This window comes from Calypte anna, chromosome 2 (genome assembly GCF_003957555.1).
Source record: "Calypte anna isolate BGI_N300 chromosome 2, bCalAnn1_v1.p, whole genome shotgun sequence".
In the NCBI taxonomy this organism is placed as follows: Eukaryota; Metazoa; Chordata; class Aves; order Apodiformes; family Trochilidae; genus Calypte; species Calypte anna.
In genome coordinates, this window is record NC_044245.1 from 141,790,312 (window position 1) to 141,806,956 (window position 16,645).

A 16,645-nucleotide genomic window follows, 5' to 3' on the forward strand; every position below is an offset into this window, starting at 1 on the left:
CCTACAGTGTGTAACCTACAGCCTTTTCAGAAAGTTGTAATATTTTCCTTGGATCCAAACACGTTTTTCCTAGCCTAAGGCACGTTTATTTCTCTTCTGGATAGTGCTGAAGAAGTGTATATGCCCTCTAACACATTCGAACTCCTACTACTGAGATTAGTGGTGTTACAAAAATAATAAAGATCTTGTGTTAAACCAAAATTCCAAATTAATAAGATATGTTGTCCAGACACAATATAATTACTCAGGTAATGGTAAAAAAATCCCCAGCAGTTATCACTCATGGTTTGGAAAAAAGGCCAACACATGGAAATTCTCAACTATAGATTTAGGACAGAGAATTTAATATTATCTTAAAACAAGTAGATTTGGATCTCATTTTAAGGACTCTTTATAGCTATAGTATCATTGTTAATACTAAAAGTTTGATACTGAAATCAAACTGCTGAATCAAACATATTTACAAAGTACCACACGAGTTGTGCATGAAAGATGCAACTTCCTATACTGCAGGACAATTTGTTCTACTAAATGTAAGATTTCACCAGATTTTATACACACATTTATGACATCGCAGACTAAACTTATGCAATTGTCTATGCACAGCTTTCCACTTCTGACACCTACTGGTTGTTCTTCCACATGCCACTAATTGCAACTCATCCATAAGAAAGAAGACTGAAAGATTTGCAGGTCAAAAAAAATAATACACATACACCACTGAATTCCTGGGGCCTCAGTCACCAATACCTTATCTGAATAGTGGAAAAACAGTTTATACAGCCAAGTATTTTTTTGTATAGAAAAATAAGTATTCAGGCTACTTTTAAAAGCTGTTTAAAGCCACCTCTGATGTCAGTCGTTTTGGCTAAACTAACTTTGATACAATGAACTGTTTTAGTTGAAATTGAAATTACTTTTTTTGAGATCACACATCATCAATAATGACTCACTGCTGAACAACACTAAATTCAAAACTTGTCGTATCAGGGAAATGGTGGCTTGCCAGGGAAAACAGTCTAGCAGAAAAAGCTCACATTCCCCAAAACCAGAATTGTAAAGTTCAGTCAGGTCACTGTTTATTCAGTTCATTTTTCCACTTAGAGGAAATCAAGGGAAAGGCACTGAAGAATCCACAGTTCCTTAAGAAGAGGCAGTCTTAAAGCCTTGTTAACTTGGGAATATTTTAGTAGCACAGCTGACACTGAATAACTCATTTGAGAGGAGATACAACAAAACAACTAAGCATGCCCACACAAGTCTGGAATAAAACCTGATTTGTCTGGAAGGATTACTCTTATTTTTAAAACAGAACTTGTATTGAAAAGAGGAGAGACTAATGCTCAAAAAATCTGCTCTGATTTACCCTTCAACAAGTAACTGCCCAATTCATCCAAGAGTGATGTGAGGTTAAAAAATAACTATAAGCTTTCCTCTTTCAAAATGATACAAACTCAACATGCTTTCTAACTTAATTCCTCATAATGCTCTTTTAAACTCAATTACATTGCAACCATCATGAAAAAAAAACCAACTTTTTTTAGTTCAGGGACACTTACATTCAAACACAACTGACACTTTTGCCTTCTCCTTAAAGTTTTTGAAATCTCAAGAGCAGTAACTGTTGCACTGCTGTAACTCCTCCAACAGAGGTCACTACCTTACAATTTCATCTTCCAGGGAAAGGGAAACTTGTACACACGTGTGGGATCAGCGCATTGCACACCAGTGCCTTAGAGCTACGAGTGCCGGCAGCTTCCTTCCATCCCAAACACTGCATTCAGTCCATAATACTGTGACTTTATCCGGAAAACAGTGGCTGATCTGCAAGCTTGTTTTCTTTCAATGTAATCTGAAAACATTCTATCTTTATCAGGTACAAAAAAAAAAAAAAAAAAATATATATATATATATATTTAACAAGAGACATGGTAGGTTTACAGATTTACAGGTTGTTTTTTTTATTCTTTCACAGAAAAGCTTCTTATTCTACAAAAGATTGCATGCCCATTAAAGCTGTGCTACACTACCACATTACTAAGAAAGTTTCATATTTCAATAATGTCAGCCTCTAATTTAACAACTGCCAAGCTCTCATCTCCAGAAAACCCCAAAACCTAAACCCAGTAATAGTAATCTGTGTAAGTCCTCCTCCTGACAGATCTTCATTTCAAATAAACAAAAAATAAACCAAATAACCCCCCCAAAAAATAACAAACTAAAAAAAAAAACCAAAACAAACAAACAAACAAAAAACCAACACAAAACCTGCAAGTATTACCAAACTGCTAGAGGGAAAAAAAAATTCTTTTCAATCCTAACTTCATTACAGCACCTACTTCAACTGATCTGCCATCTTTTCATTGGTATTTCAACTCGTGAAAAAGCACTCCTCTTCAAGACTAATTTCATCTGGAAACCTGGTTTCTTTCAGAACAGCTGAATTCCTAAGGATCAGACTCCTATGTATTACTGTGTCCAAACTGGATGAAGTTGCACTAAGGTTCTAACAACAGCCTTGGTAATGCTGCCATCTAATGTACTAGGAAAAGGAGTACAATAAGCCACTCAAACATTCAAATGAAATGTTTCCATTTTGTTTGGCTTGGAACCGTTGCACTCCTTTAGTGCCTTAGCTTGAAAATCCTACATTAACAGTATTATGATGAATTATATAAAGTATTATGATGAAAAATCCTACAACAACAGTATTATGAATTATTATTATGATTATGAATGATCATGGGTATAAATATTCATTGACATATTTTATCTCAAGGGATCATTTTGGAATGTCACAGCACTCAACTGCAAACCTCATGTGTAGGAACCTGACACCAACTGTTCACATGGGAATTCAGGTCAATGACAGACTAGTGCTGAGCTCCCAAGGAGGAAGGGAAGTCCTAAGGCATTCTAGATCACATAGCTAAAAGGGCAGATATTCATGTTTCCAGCTTTCTGATTATTTTGTTTAGTTTTCTTTTTACCAGACACCAGTCAGACAAAGTATGTGTTCAGAATACAGCAGGCTAACAAAACACATCTAGTTACAGATGGTACAACAGAAGACGATCAGCAGAATGATGCTCATTCCCACCCCAGCTGTTTCCAGAAACAGTAACAAAACAGATAGGCAACAGGGGGACAGAGGAAGGGGAAGAGGGGCTTGTTTGCTTCTTTAAAGTTTCACAGATTTCTTGCAAGACCAATGTTCTACAGCCATCTTTGTTATTTCCAATTACTTCTTCAACAGCCTCACAAGGCATACTATCAACTACTTCTATTGTCCAGATAGTTTTTCTTGTTAGAAAGCATGTCTAAAAAAATAAAAAAGATGCACTAAATAGCTTCACTAAATCTTACCTTTTATCTCATTTTCCATCCATCCCAACATACCTCAAATTTTATTTAAATCTTAAAATCAAACTTAAGGTGTCCCATAAGACAATTTATTTTAATCCACCTACTTGAAATACTGCTTTTCTTAGTGATATTATACAACCAGCAACACATTAAAATAAGTAGCTAGTCTGCAGAATATCACGCTGAGTTATGATTTCTTGCACCAGTCCATCTGTGAACTCTAAAAGTCCATCTCATTTCACATGGAGTCTGCAGCAGTTCTTGAGGAAATCTAGGTATATATGTGGAACACAAACCCATTAAATGAATACTGATTACATTTAATAATCACATCTCACTCAGAAAAATATTTGACCTGAAAATACTTACAGACTAGAAGAATTACCAATATACACTCTTCCTCTTCCTGTTCTTCCCTAGGCTTCTGCTTGCATTCAGAGGTTCAGGTTTTATTGGATATTCAAGTTTTTTCAAGTTTCCACCTTATTCACAAAGTGATATCTATTTAAATTTGTCCCTTTATTTGGAGCTCAAAGTTTTCAACGTTCTCCAGATTTTCACCACTGTTATCTTACTAACACTACCCTATTGAAAGTGTTTCTTGGGTAAGGCTTCTGCCAGTCCCTTCAATCCTTCACACTGCTGATTTCCAGCTGTTTTAAGATGCTGTTAAGCATTTGACAGCTACTTTGTCTCAGCATAGCTGGAGAAGATGAGAGTATCAGCATTTAGACACCTGAAGTTTAAGTATGCTGAAGTGGACACCATAACCTTGATTTAAACATTTTCCTTCCAATACCTGAAATATAGTTGATCCACAGTTTCTTAAAAGAAAACAGAAGTTTCTTGCCATGTGCTGTAGTGATTATGCTGGACATCCTTCCTCCTTCTGCAGGCAGTACCATTCTCAGCAATGCCCCTTGAGTTTTTCTAGCTTTTCTGGATAATTGTCCCCTTCCTGAGCAGAAGCACTGTTCCAGTAGAGGAATAAATAGGGGCTGTGAAAATATGAGCAAAACCAAGCACACACATGCAGAGAGAAATAAGGGTGGAGACTGCACTTGGTACAGGGACCCATGGTCTGACTCAGTTCAGTAACCCTTACTATGTATCCTTTACAAATGCACACAGTTCTAGGAACAAAAGTTTGCACTACCTGAATTTTCAACTTCGCTCATAGACTTAGCCTTGACACCAGAAGTAAAAGCTACCAAAAAGTACTGTTACCACTATCACTGGATGTTCTTCCCTTAATTCACTGTAGATTTGGAGAACGTTGCTGAATGCTTGCCCAGTTCCTAAAATCATTCTGTAATGTCAGTTGTAAGACCACAGGAGAAAGACTGCTGGTCTAAGCCAGTATTGCACTAAGTTCTTCCAAGATTTACAAAAATGTCATGTAAATCTCATCAAAACCAGTGATTCTGCAAAACAAGTATTTTAATACATCAATCATGCATTAAAATAAAGTACAATTACTTTAGTGACACATTTATAATGCCTCATATTCTTAATTCCCAAATGGAAATATTTTCTGCTGTTGTCAACAAAAATTGATAAAACAGTTTAGTCAGCTTCCCAGAACTCAATTCTGATGATTAATCAGAAATGGAAGAAAAATAAATCCTACCTGACATCTGGTAGCATTACCTTTCCAGACTGACAGAAGATAGTTGGCTATGCTGGCACAGCAGAATAAACATGAAGTATAACAGATACAATCTATGCAGTAGCTTTGATGACAACTAAAAGGTTATAAAAACTAAAAGCTAAAACCTTCATGAGCATATGCTACCTCTTCAGTATTACAAGTTGGTTCAGAATATTGTTTTCTGGCACACGGTTTCTGGTTCAGAAAAGGTTTAAAGTTGCACAGCAACTTCGTAGTAAAGAGATTAAGTAAAACCACCAGAGCAAGTTCTCCATGAAGGTTACACACAATCTTCCAGGATAAGTTCTTGAACGTGGCCAAAAGACTACACTCTGTGTACAGTAAAAATGCTTTTACTGAAACAATGAGAATTCTTCATATCACTACAGTAAAAAGGTTTTCCAAATCATTACAAAGCTGTGAGATGAAGTGTGATTAAAAACTTTCAGTGTTGTATAGCATCTTTAACCAGCCAGAGGCAAAAGTTAGGTTACAGACTGAGACCTCCTAATGAACACCAGAAATTTCAGAAGTTGTAGAAGCAAATAGGGGAAGAGAAAATTACTGGCATTCAGAGCAGTCCCATTTTCTGTCCTTTGACAGATTACAATTTTTGCTTCTTATAGGGCAGGAGAGTTTTCAAGCAGGTTAAGTTTCAGTTCTTACCTACAGCCAGTGCTGCACTCTTTTCTTGGTCTCCAGTCTGTTTTAAAAGAAAGAGAGATCATGAAAATTCATTTTTTTGTACTGAAATTCTTAAATATAATGCTATGTGACCTTGAAAAAGCACTCATCCATTCCACACATACTATTTTTCTGGATTTGCTTGATATCCATCATTCTGGCTCTATATGCCACCATGACGATTACAAAAACACATTAAAAATGCAATGCAGAGCAGTGTTTTTATCTCTAGGTGTATAAATAAATAGGGGACACAATTATTTGGCAATGAACATGTTTCTAGGGAAAAAGGCTGCTGGTGTCAGATAATCCATAAGAACATACATCCCACAGTAAATTTAATTCTAATGAGTCAAAGTTGTAATAAAAGTCCAATGGCAAGTTGTTCCACCTGCATTTTGCAGACAAAAACCATAAAAAGAGTAACACAAGATCCTGAATTCAACCACATAAGATAGCTCTTGAAAAAATTCATGGCTTGCATGCTGACCTCCAGAGAAGACACTTTGGAGTCACCAAGGAAAATCATTTGCTTAATGAAGAAATCAAGTGTTCTTAGACAGCCTCAGTCTGCTATAAACATTATTAACTACCAGCTTAAAGCTGGTGAAATAATTAGGTAAATAGTACAGAAGAAAGGAGGGGATATGGAATACTACAGTATCTCAAAATTTGAAAGGAATTCATTGTATAACATTAGCCTATAGGGATCTGAAGCAGAGTGAAGATCACTGTGAGAATTACTCTTTACAACCCACAGAACTGAACATAAACAAAAACACAACTTGACACTGTTACAACTGTAGAAATTTATTTCTCCATCCTTTACAGTGTATGCTTCTCACTCAAAGAAGCTGCCTTTTTCCATGGGTAGGATTTCTTTGACTAGGATCTGCTTTTCCCTTTGCAACTTGGCTTCAGCTTCCCCTAAGCAACAATCAGTCCTTCAGGACAACTATTTTCCAGGACAAAAAGATGGTTAACAAGCTCTACCTGCACAAGAGCAGTTGCAACCTCCCTAAAATTCATCCACTCTCACTATGCCTATATTAAATACTTTTTTCCCCCCTCTCCTCACAGCCACAGGCTGCTCAATTCATGCTTTGAGACAAAGCAGCAAAATCTAACACTGACTGGAAAACACTGGCTCCCTGCAGGTCACAGGGATGCACAGAACTTACATTGCAGGTAGAGAAACCAAAACCAAAGCTAGAACCAACAGTACTTCAAAAGGCTAATTTCATGAAAATGAAAGAAAAGCCAAACAGAACATTTTATACTAAAAAATTATACCTAAATTTTTTTTAAATTTTTCTGAGTAGTCAAGAGCTTGGGCTATGATGATTTTTGAAAGCCCAACTTAACTCACTGAGATACAAACAAAAAGGAAAAGTCCAGATTCATTATAATGGCCACTTTTCAGAAGCAAATGTGAAAGCAACAGAGAAAACAACCTACAATACACTATAGCAGCAAGGCTAGGGACTTCTTAAATAATGTTTCCTAAGAACATTACAAAACAGAAATGCCTGCTTTTCCAACTGATAAAATCATTAAGAAAAGAACACCTAGAACTGCTCAGCTCTTTGCATGTTTCTGGACAGAACACTGCACTTATAGCCACAAACATCACCTGCAAGAAAGGGGTGTTGATGCTCAGGCAGCTTGTCCTACAGGCTTCAGTGAATGGTCTAAGAGAGATGCTGGGCAAAAGGGAAGTGACCAGGAAAACTGAGCATTACAGGTCAGTTGCACTACCACCAATAACAAGCAAAGTGATGTTAGCACAGGAATCCAGTTAATGGATTTCAGTTTTAGTAGCAATGATAATGCCTTTATGCAACCCAGACCAGACTGAACACACTTGATGCCATCAGCATGGTTTGTATTGGAGAGCTGACAGATATTTGATTTTTTCACACTGTGACTTCACATCACATGGTATTTTAAACTTAGAGGTTAGCAGCATACAATATAATAAAGTACTGTCTGAATGGATAAGAAATTGACTTTCAGATCTCTGGCAGTCAGTGGGGAATGATCAGTGAACATCCATTAAAAATAGCCAGATGTGAAATCAGTGGTGTGATGGATTCTTTACACAATTAATTTTTGCACTTCCAGATGTACCTTAATTCAGACAAGAGAATCTAAATGAACAATTGCCTATTGTCAGGTTTAGAGTGTACTAACTAGGAGAATACAAGTTTTGCAGAGCATCTGCAAAACATCTGAGCTTTCTTCTGACTGATTCTCAAGGTTTGGATGTGCAGACTAATATAGAAATTATACCAGCAGGCACAAGATGAGACTTGAATACTATATACTTTAATAAGTAGTGAAAATTGCATAACAGAACCAGGCATTTTTTCAACTGCTTGTGATTCTGAGGAAGCCAAGTATTTTATGTTACGTTACAGAAAGAAGCTGCTCTTTGGGAAGGAAAACCTTTTATCCAATGGGTTAACAGCTTATGGACACTGTTTAGCCTTTTTAAATACTATTTTACAGAGTTAAACAGCAGAAAGATTAATGCTTCCCATCCTAGGAATCTCTATTAGAAACATCCCCTCCCTTGACTTGCAGTCTAATTTCACCACAGCAGCAACAGGTCAAAGCATATGCTAACATCTCAGGCCAACTTCTACAGGAATTCAAAGAATTGTCACAACAGTTGGAGAGCAAATGTGGAAAAATATCTCCAGCCATTAAACAGGAACAGTGAATCAACTAAACGTCAGCTTTTAATTTTCAGAAGAAAACAAAGCCAAGCATCTTTCAGTTTGTCAGAGGGTAAGCCTCAAGCTGACACAAGTCAAACAGTACCCAAATATAAAAGGGGCATTAAGTAAACTTGGCATCACTGGAGATATTAAAACTTGAAAAAAAAATAAGAACTGGCTAATCAGTGAGCAAGCCCTGTGTTTTTGGTACCACCTCATGCTGGAACTAATGCCGCTTACCTCGGTGGGACATGAAAACAGATTTTAGAAAAGCTAACCAATTATTTCCAGTATGAAGCCAGTAGTGTCTTCTGCCCAGCACTGACTGAACTAATTAAGAAGCCACTACACACATGCATCAACTTGTCAGCAACTGTCAGTCACAATTTGCTAGAGGAATGGTGATTTTGCAGGCTTTCCAGAACTCAGGTTTTTCTGCCTATTAACTGAAAAGACTGAGTAGTAAGAAAGAATTGACAATAAGTTTGCAGTAAGAATCTTAAGTTACTGTCTCTGCACTCAGTTGGTACCTCAGCTCATCAGGAAACTTCAGAAATAGTTATTTCATAAAGTTATTATAGAACAACAGTTAAAAAAACCTTGCACAGGATTTGTGTACATTTGAGGTGCTAGGCACCCAGGCTTTAGTATCTGTCTTCAAAATACAGTCCACTCTATCACTTTCATAGGACAAATGTTTAAACTTGTTGTTTGCCATTCAGGCAAGTACCAAAACTTCCCTTGCTAAGTATCACCAACCAATACTGTAAGCCAGAAGTGGAGATTTCTCAGTCCATGAACCTCAACTGTCCTCTTCATACTGCTGAATAGCACAGAACCTAGCTCAAGGATTACATTGCTCAAAAAATTTTTAGGCAACTCCCATTATATTGCTTCAGTTGTAAACTAGAAATTAAGTTTGAAGAAACTACTTTAACAATTCCTCTTAGTACACAATAAATCACAAAAAATTACTCCTAATCAAAACAAAACTGCTGGTCAAACACATGCCATGTTTTGCAGGTAATAAAAAGAGAACACTAAGAAATGTTTAGTAATAAAACTTGATTTTTACTTTAGTAAAAATAACATATAGCTAAGCTATAAAAAATAAGTCATAGCTAAGATCATGTTTCAAATGAATTATCAAGCCATCTGCAGGTGAACCCATGGTTCCATGCTAAATGGATGCAAACATCAGCATAAATATCAGTGATTCTGAAAAAGATTCTGCTCTATCTGTATGGCAATCAAACAATAAAGTATAAGCAAACACAGCCTATCACTCCTGCAAAGTGACCATAGTTCTTCATAAGAAAGCAAATCTACTGCTTGCCAGCTATTAAACCACATTCTTGACTTCTGGCTATAGAAAGCTGCAGCTTAAGTCTTCTCCATTTTTATGTTTCTAAAGTAAAATTATTGCACAGAAGTTTATATTAAGCCTTTCCTTGTTCTATATAATTTCTCAGTGTTGTCTTATGCTAATTCATTACTTGCTACACCCCGACCTGTTTTAGGTTTCCCATTTAATGACTGAAATGGCGATTTGAAATGAAAGCTTTCTTGACAGTTCTTGACCTGTGTTAAAACACCTGCCAAAAGCAGGCATTATGCTTTCTGTCAGTTATTCACAGATTAAAATACATTTATACATCTTATACTCTACAGAGCTGTACTGGCATCCAGTTCTTCATACTGCACATCCAAACACTGAGTGGCACTCTTGTTATCACATGGTAAATTAGGAATGCAACTAATTACTCAGTACACTCCAAATGAAGCCCACAAAGGAGTTTCAGTTTCTCTGAAGTTTAATCTGAAGATCTGACTTAAAAAGGATGTAGTGTAGAGCTATCACCTTCCCTTTGAACATTTCAGAGACGTTTAGATACTGCACCATGCATTAATAAGAGGAAGACAAGGACAAAACTATATACAGATGCCTCTTTTATAACTAAAAAAAAAAAGAAACCACAGATAATTGAAAAGCTTGGATAGGACAGCCATATGAGGACACTCACACATATACAAGACCAATACTCAGCATGAAAACTTGTATTTCCATCCACTTACAGGTGTGTTTTTCACAACAAGCCATTACTGGAAACAGTAAAACAAACTATTATAACCCTCATTTTTGCATCTTACCAAAGCTTTACCTAGGAAAAAAAAAAGCTGCAAGTCACGACCAAGTACAAGGCTCTTTTAAACCAAATCAGGAATTGAATTTTAATATTTCCAAATAATTTTTTTTCAATTCTCAAGCAAGTAAGAACAATAAATCCTAGGTAATTAGAAGACAAATAATGAATTTTCGGAAAAACCATGATTTCTTCATTTGTTTGGTTTTGAAGTTTTTCTGTTTGCTGTTTGGTCAGGGTTTTTTTTCTTTTGTGGTGGTTGGTTTTTTTTGGCCATGGGGTTGGGGAACATAACTGTGATATTTTAGTCTGGGCTACTCAATTTCCTGTTTTAAGGGGGCAGGGAGAGGGGGAGGAAGCTTGCAAGAATTACTGAAGCAACACCTGTGTCTAATAGTCCCTTATTCAAAAAACTGAACTTCCTATTTCTCATATTATATTATCTCCTAACATTTCTTTTGAACTTTCATAAATCTAAAACCTGAAGTGATTTAGTACCAGGTATTTCATGAGCAGAATTCTGAAGAAGCCTTCAGGCTTTCACTCCTCAAAAATGATTTAAGTACTCCTTAGCTAGTAAGAGACAATGGATTAGTTTACAAGATAAATTATATTGTTGCTTGCTATTTATCTGTATGTTTAACTTCTTTATGACTAATTAGCACTGCTATTTTTCTGCAGTTGATGCGTCCTTTGATGTTATTCTCTTAAAACCCAATTGTGAAGTGTTCCTGTATACCAAGTCATTCAACAGCTTTTATATCTAAGCTATACAAATGATATAATGTCTTAGGAATATGGCAGAGTTTAATACTGAGAGTTCTGAGTCAGTATCAGCATAACAGAAACGAAACCATACCCTGCCCCAGGAAGTTTGCAGCAATACTCATCCAATTGCATAATAAAAACAGTAAGACAAGGTCAAAAGGGCTTTCCCATTCAACATTATTAGTAGCATATTATCAGCTCTGAGAGACCCCAAGACCCACAGCCCTGCTCAGTAACATTTAAACAGCAGAGTCCTTATTTGACAGAATCTAGATTTCTACACTCAGGGTAAACCATTTTCTTCAAGACTACACTAGGTCACATGAAAAGAAAGAATTTCTATTGTGAATAGAAACCAACCACATAGGAAAGTAACTTACTACCTAAAACACCACCAGTTTTAATGAGTTCTAACCAGTTCCTCAGCAGTATCAGAAATTGACAGCTGAAGCCATAGCTAACGCTCTTAATAGACAAAATTGTAAGCTGAATCTAGACCTAAGCTGATTTGGCTAGAGCTAGGATCTCAGTTTCACAGAGAGCATCTCTGCTGCTCAGAGGGAATGGATTTCACTATTTCAGATTCCAAAGAACACAGACTGGCTTTTTTAAAAGCCTAGAAAGGCTTTTCTATGAAAAACAACAGCAATAAGTTTTGCCACATGCTTCTCAGACTCAAAGACTGAGATGTAACAAGCAATTCCTTACTCCTGAGGTCCCTACTACTGCTCTACCAGAACCAAGCAAGTACGGGAACCTCCTCTCTAGTTGGAACTCATGCACAAACCACGAGGCAACACTGTGCAAGAGTGACCCTATGACAGAGCCTTGGGACAAGCAGTGATTGCTGCTGAGAAGGACGAGAGATCTGCTCCAGACAGAGTACCAGTCACACCATTGAGACTCTTGACAGTGTCTCCAGCTTCCCCAGAAGTGCCATGAGCTCCACATATATGGAAAGATTTGAGATAACTGTTTCAGCTGAAATTTTACAAAGTGGGGGGAAAAGAAAACAAAACAAAGTTTTTCAGGTAAACAATGTTCCATTAGTAGAAGTTTGATGCTATTTCTAATACAAAGAAAAACATGGTGACTTGGTGCCTGAAAAAATGATAAAATGAATAATCAAAACAATCATACATATAAATTGGTGTCAAGAAAGTAAAAACCTCACCATGTTATTTTTGCCTGTGACCTCCTGTTTACTGGGTAGCATTTAAGACAGAAACACAAAAGTTATAGAATACAGGGTAACAAACATGAGATATGTAACATGGGAATGTCTGGGCCCAGCTCCTGCATTGCATGTATTCAACAGCTTTGTCCAACAATTAGGAAAACAAACAAAATACAGGAGTCATACAACAAGGCCTTTATTCCTACATTGTCTTGAGTCTCAACAGAATTTCTGTTCAATTAATTCAATAATCAATTCCACAATGTGCTAAAAGGAGGCAAGCTGCCTCAGGGAAAGTTCAGACTGGACATAAGAAAAATGTTCTTCACAAAGAGGGTGATCAGTAACTGGAAGAGGCTTCCCAGGGAAGTGGTCAGAGCACAAAGCCTGCCAGAGTTCAACGAGCAATCTGACTGACACTCTTCGTCATATGGGTTTGGGCAGTCCTGCAAGGAGCAGCAAGTTGGACTTGATAAGTCTGATGGGTCTCTTCCAACTTGAGATAGTCTACATTCTAAATTATAAAACTACAGTCATGTAGGATTACAGTAGGGCGACCAGATATGAAGGACTACACATTAAAACATCCAAGTCCCTGCAGAGTTAAAATAAATGAAATTCCCTACAAAATGCAGAAATGTCCTTTAAAAAGCACTTAAGAGTCCTGTGGTAAGTCAGGAAGTGAAACAAGCAACATCTGACATTAAGCTAAGAGAACAGACCCCATAAAATGTAATATGAAAGTCCAGCCTACTGTCTCTCAAGAAGCACAGCTTTCCAGGTCAAACATCTCCCTGATGAGAAAAGTTTACATATTTTGCTGGTCTGTTTAAAAGTGACTTTTCAAAAGGTCAAAACAACGCTTTAATCTATGTCTTCAATTTGAAGGCTCATTGGACAAGCAGAATTAAACAGTTCATGTTGTCCTGAGCACTTATTTACAGGTAGAGAAAAACAGCAGCTTTACCTTCATAAACAAGTCAGCATGGCTGACGTCTCAAGCAGAATACAGTTTACTAAATGAGCCAATAAACGAGATTCAAAACTCACTTCTTTTTAAACTTACTCTACTGACTGCTGCAGTAGGACTACTGCATATAAAGGGAGGGTGTTTTGGAAGAACTTGACACTGAATTCTGCTTGATTACAGTACAGGAAACCCAGAGCTTGTCACTGATCATTCTGCAGATTACTACCATCTTCAAAGTTTTAAGTGATTTAATGTCCACTCTGAGAAAAAAAAGATAACATATTACACTGCATCAGCACAGGCAGATTATTTACCTTTACTGCCAACATGCAGCATTACATTTTAAAAAACAGAACTGCACAGAAGCTGTCCTAGACAACCACATTAAACAAATCCTAAGATAAGATACAGCAAATAAACAGGAGGAAACTCTGCTTGGCCTAAAAAACTGTCAGCTATTGCTCCTTCTTGCCTTAGATACCAGCATTAATACAAAATAAATGTGTGGCGGGAGACCATCAATAACAAGATCAGAATTTAAATCAAAATACATTGTAGAGAAAGTCAAACCCACAAGAAGTACTTAACCTCCATTTGAATTTCAACACACCTGCTTTCACATGGATGACAAACCAATTCAAGATCTGCTGATTGCAAATAGCATTTATAAGCAAAGCTACATCAATATATTTAGAACAACATTACCAAAGGACAGTGGTTTTAATTTGAGGCACTAATGGGAAGTAAGAGAGGTTTCAGTTGTCAGAAAGAGCTTCATGTATTTACAGCATATAGACTTATTGTGACAGATTGTTCTTTTACCCCGATGGTTCCTACATTACTGTTGGTATCTGTTAAGTCTCTGCAGTGAAAGCTTTTCAAGTTGCTCAGAAGCATTTGTAACTTCACCACTTTATATATGAGTTACATGGCTTGCTCAAATGGAAATCTGGCACATTTTTATCACCAAATTTCTTATTTAACAGAGGAAACATTTAGCATTGAGCAAAAGAAAACAGAACCTTACTTTGTATTTCCTGCAGCACAGTTGTTTTCATATAAACTTCCCAGACAGTCAAAGCCATACAGAAACCCGTAACACATGTAATACGGCTTAAAGTTTTTTCTTGTGCATGAGCTCTGCCACTTGTCACCTTTTGTAACAAACTTTCATGCTCCGAGTTTAGCATATATGAAGGGATTTGCACTAAAAGACTGAAATCATTACTAAAGAGATTTTGAAGATTGACCCCCCAAGAGAGCAGAACATTTAAAGATATGTCAGCTAGACAAATGCTACTCTTGTAAGAGCTATACAAGCCACAATGGTGCTCTTAAAAGTTAATAAGAAAATGACACGCATGCATTTGCTTCCACTTTGCAAACATAATACCAAAGGTGTTTTCATATTTATCAAATATTAAATAACACAGCATGGTAATCGGTTTGCTGAAAACATCTCCACATCATCACTACAGGGGAACAACTATAAGTTGCATGCGAAGGTTTTAATATCTTTAGGCATGCAGACAAGTTCAGCCTGCATATGAGAGATAAAGCTATAAAATAAGAATGAATAATTATCAGAGATTATATGCAAAAGCAGGAGATAATTATCAACATCTTTTCAGAACGACTGATACTCTGGAAAAATAATCCCGTACAAGTTAACATAATGAAAAAGAAATATTAATACAAGAAAAACAGGGCAATCACTGAAATGTTTTATGTCCTTTAATGTCTGTAATAATGAACAGCTGAAAAATCAAAACCAGAAATATCACTTGAATAAAATAGGCATGCATGTCTTATACAACAACTTGAGGTAGTCTGCACCACATTAAGGTCCAGGTGGCTTAATATTTCCATTGCAGCACCAGTCACATCAGACACACTATGCCACAAGGGATGCAGTGCTCATGTATTACACATTCTCTTTTCAGAATAGTCCCAGAGTTGGGGGCCTAAACTGAGACTTGGCCAGGTCTAAAATGCAGCTGACCTCAGTAGGTTCTCAGCAGAAGTCTTTCCAAACCAAAGCTCATGTTGAAAACAGTGAAATTAAGTTTGTGCAGCACTACCCTTGCACTAGAAAGCACTGCTTGGTCTTAAAGGAAATTATGAAGTACGACAAGTAATTCCACACCATACATTCTCAAAATAATCCAAAGGACTAATCTAAAAATAACTATCAGATAATTACAATGGGATACTTTAAATAGTGATACATTACACACCAGTTGTTCCTCCCCCTGTAAACTGAGGGAGACGCATTTTCAAACAGGGTATTTAGGAAGGAGTTCTCCTACACATTTAGTGTGAGGAGCTGCAATTTTACAGGGGTAAACAAAACTCTTCAAATTAACGCTCACAAATATGTGTACCATATAAATCACCTTTATATATATATAAAAAAAAAAGACTACTTCAAGTCAAACACTGTTTTCACTGTCATTTCTGACAGATGCACATTATTTACCACTGCAAGCCTTCACAGCTTTCCTATCATCAATCTAGACTTGGCAGAGTAATAACAAAATACTTTAATATCCTTTGTGAATCCTGGTTATTAGCAACAGCTACACAACACTTCATAAATTTATCCTTGACTGCTTATAAAATCTTGGTGAATTAACTGGCATTTGAAGACTAATAAGGCATCTGTAAATATCTGGGACATAAAAGCTTAATGTTTCTTTACTGGCTAGGATGCTGCCTTCTTTCCACATTCATCCCAGCTGCATAACACCATTCTGGGCTAAGAACTCTCTCCTGCCATGAGTTTATTTAGCCCTGTAGCTCAAATGGTAGCAGCAAACAGAAGGGTAGGTTTCAAGCCTTATAGAAGGCACATAGTAAGCTATAATCACAGTGGAGAATTGAACACATATTTAATTTACAATCCTGTGGATGTATTCCCTGTACCAAAGACTGCTACTTCAATTACAACACCAGGAATTTGAGAAGTGAGCTGTAAATCTGGAACTCTCCATCAACGTGCATATGACTTAGCTATGTCAAAACATATTTATATGTCCTGAATGTTTCTTTGTCATAGCCTTCCTTCTAATGCACATCAGCAGCTCCATGGCTTAACTTATGGGCTGGTAAACTGCCACTAAGTGGTTACAGCTTTTCATGTATGATCTTTTTACCATTCTG

At 36.8% G+C, this 16,645-nt stretch overlaps 1 protein-coding gene across 11 annotated transcripts in view; it reads right to left on the reverse strand.

Moving 5' to 3' along the window:
- FAM49B (family with sequence similarity 49 member B) overlaps positions 1–16,645 on the reverse strand; it is a 96,280-nt gene that overhangs the window by 24,776 nt on the left and 54,859 nt on the right. For 7 of the 11 annotated variants that reach the window (XM_030445814.1, XM_030445818.1, XM_030445809.1 and 4 more), the window contains one exon: positions 5,684–5,720. The exons of 1 other annotated variant lie outside the window; for it this stretch is intronic. The gene's annotated coding sequence lies outside the window, so the exon portion shown is untranslated. Of the gene's footprint in view, positions 1–5,683; positions 5,721–13,563; positions 13,744–16,645 lie in introns of all 11 variants that reach the window. 3 more of the 11 variants (XM_030445810.1, XM_030445811.1, XM_030445813.1) reach the window with 2 other exon arrangements.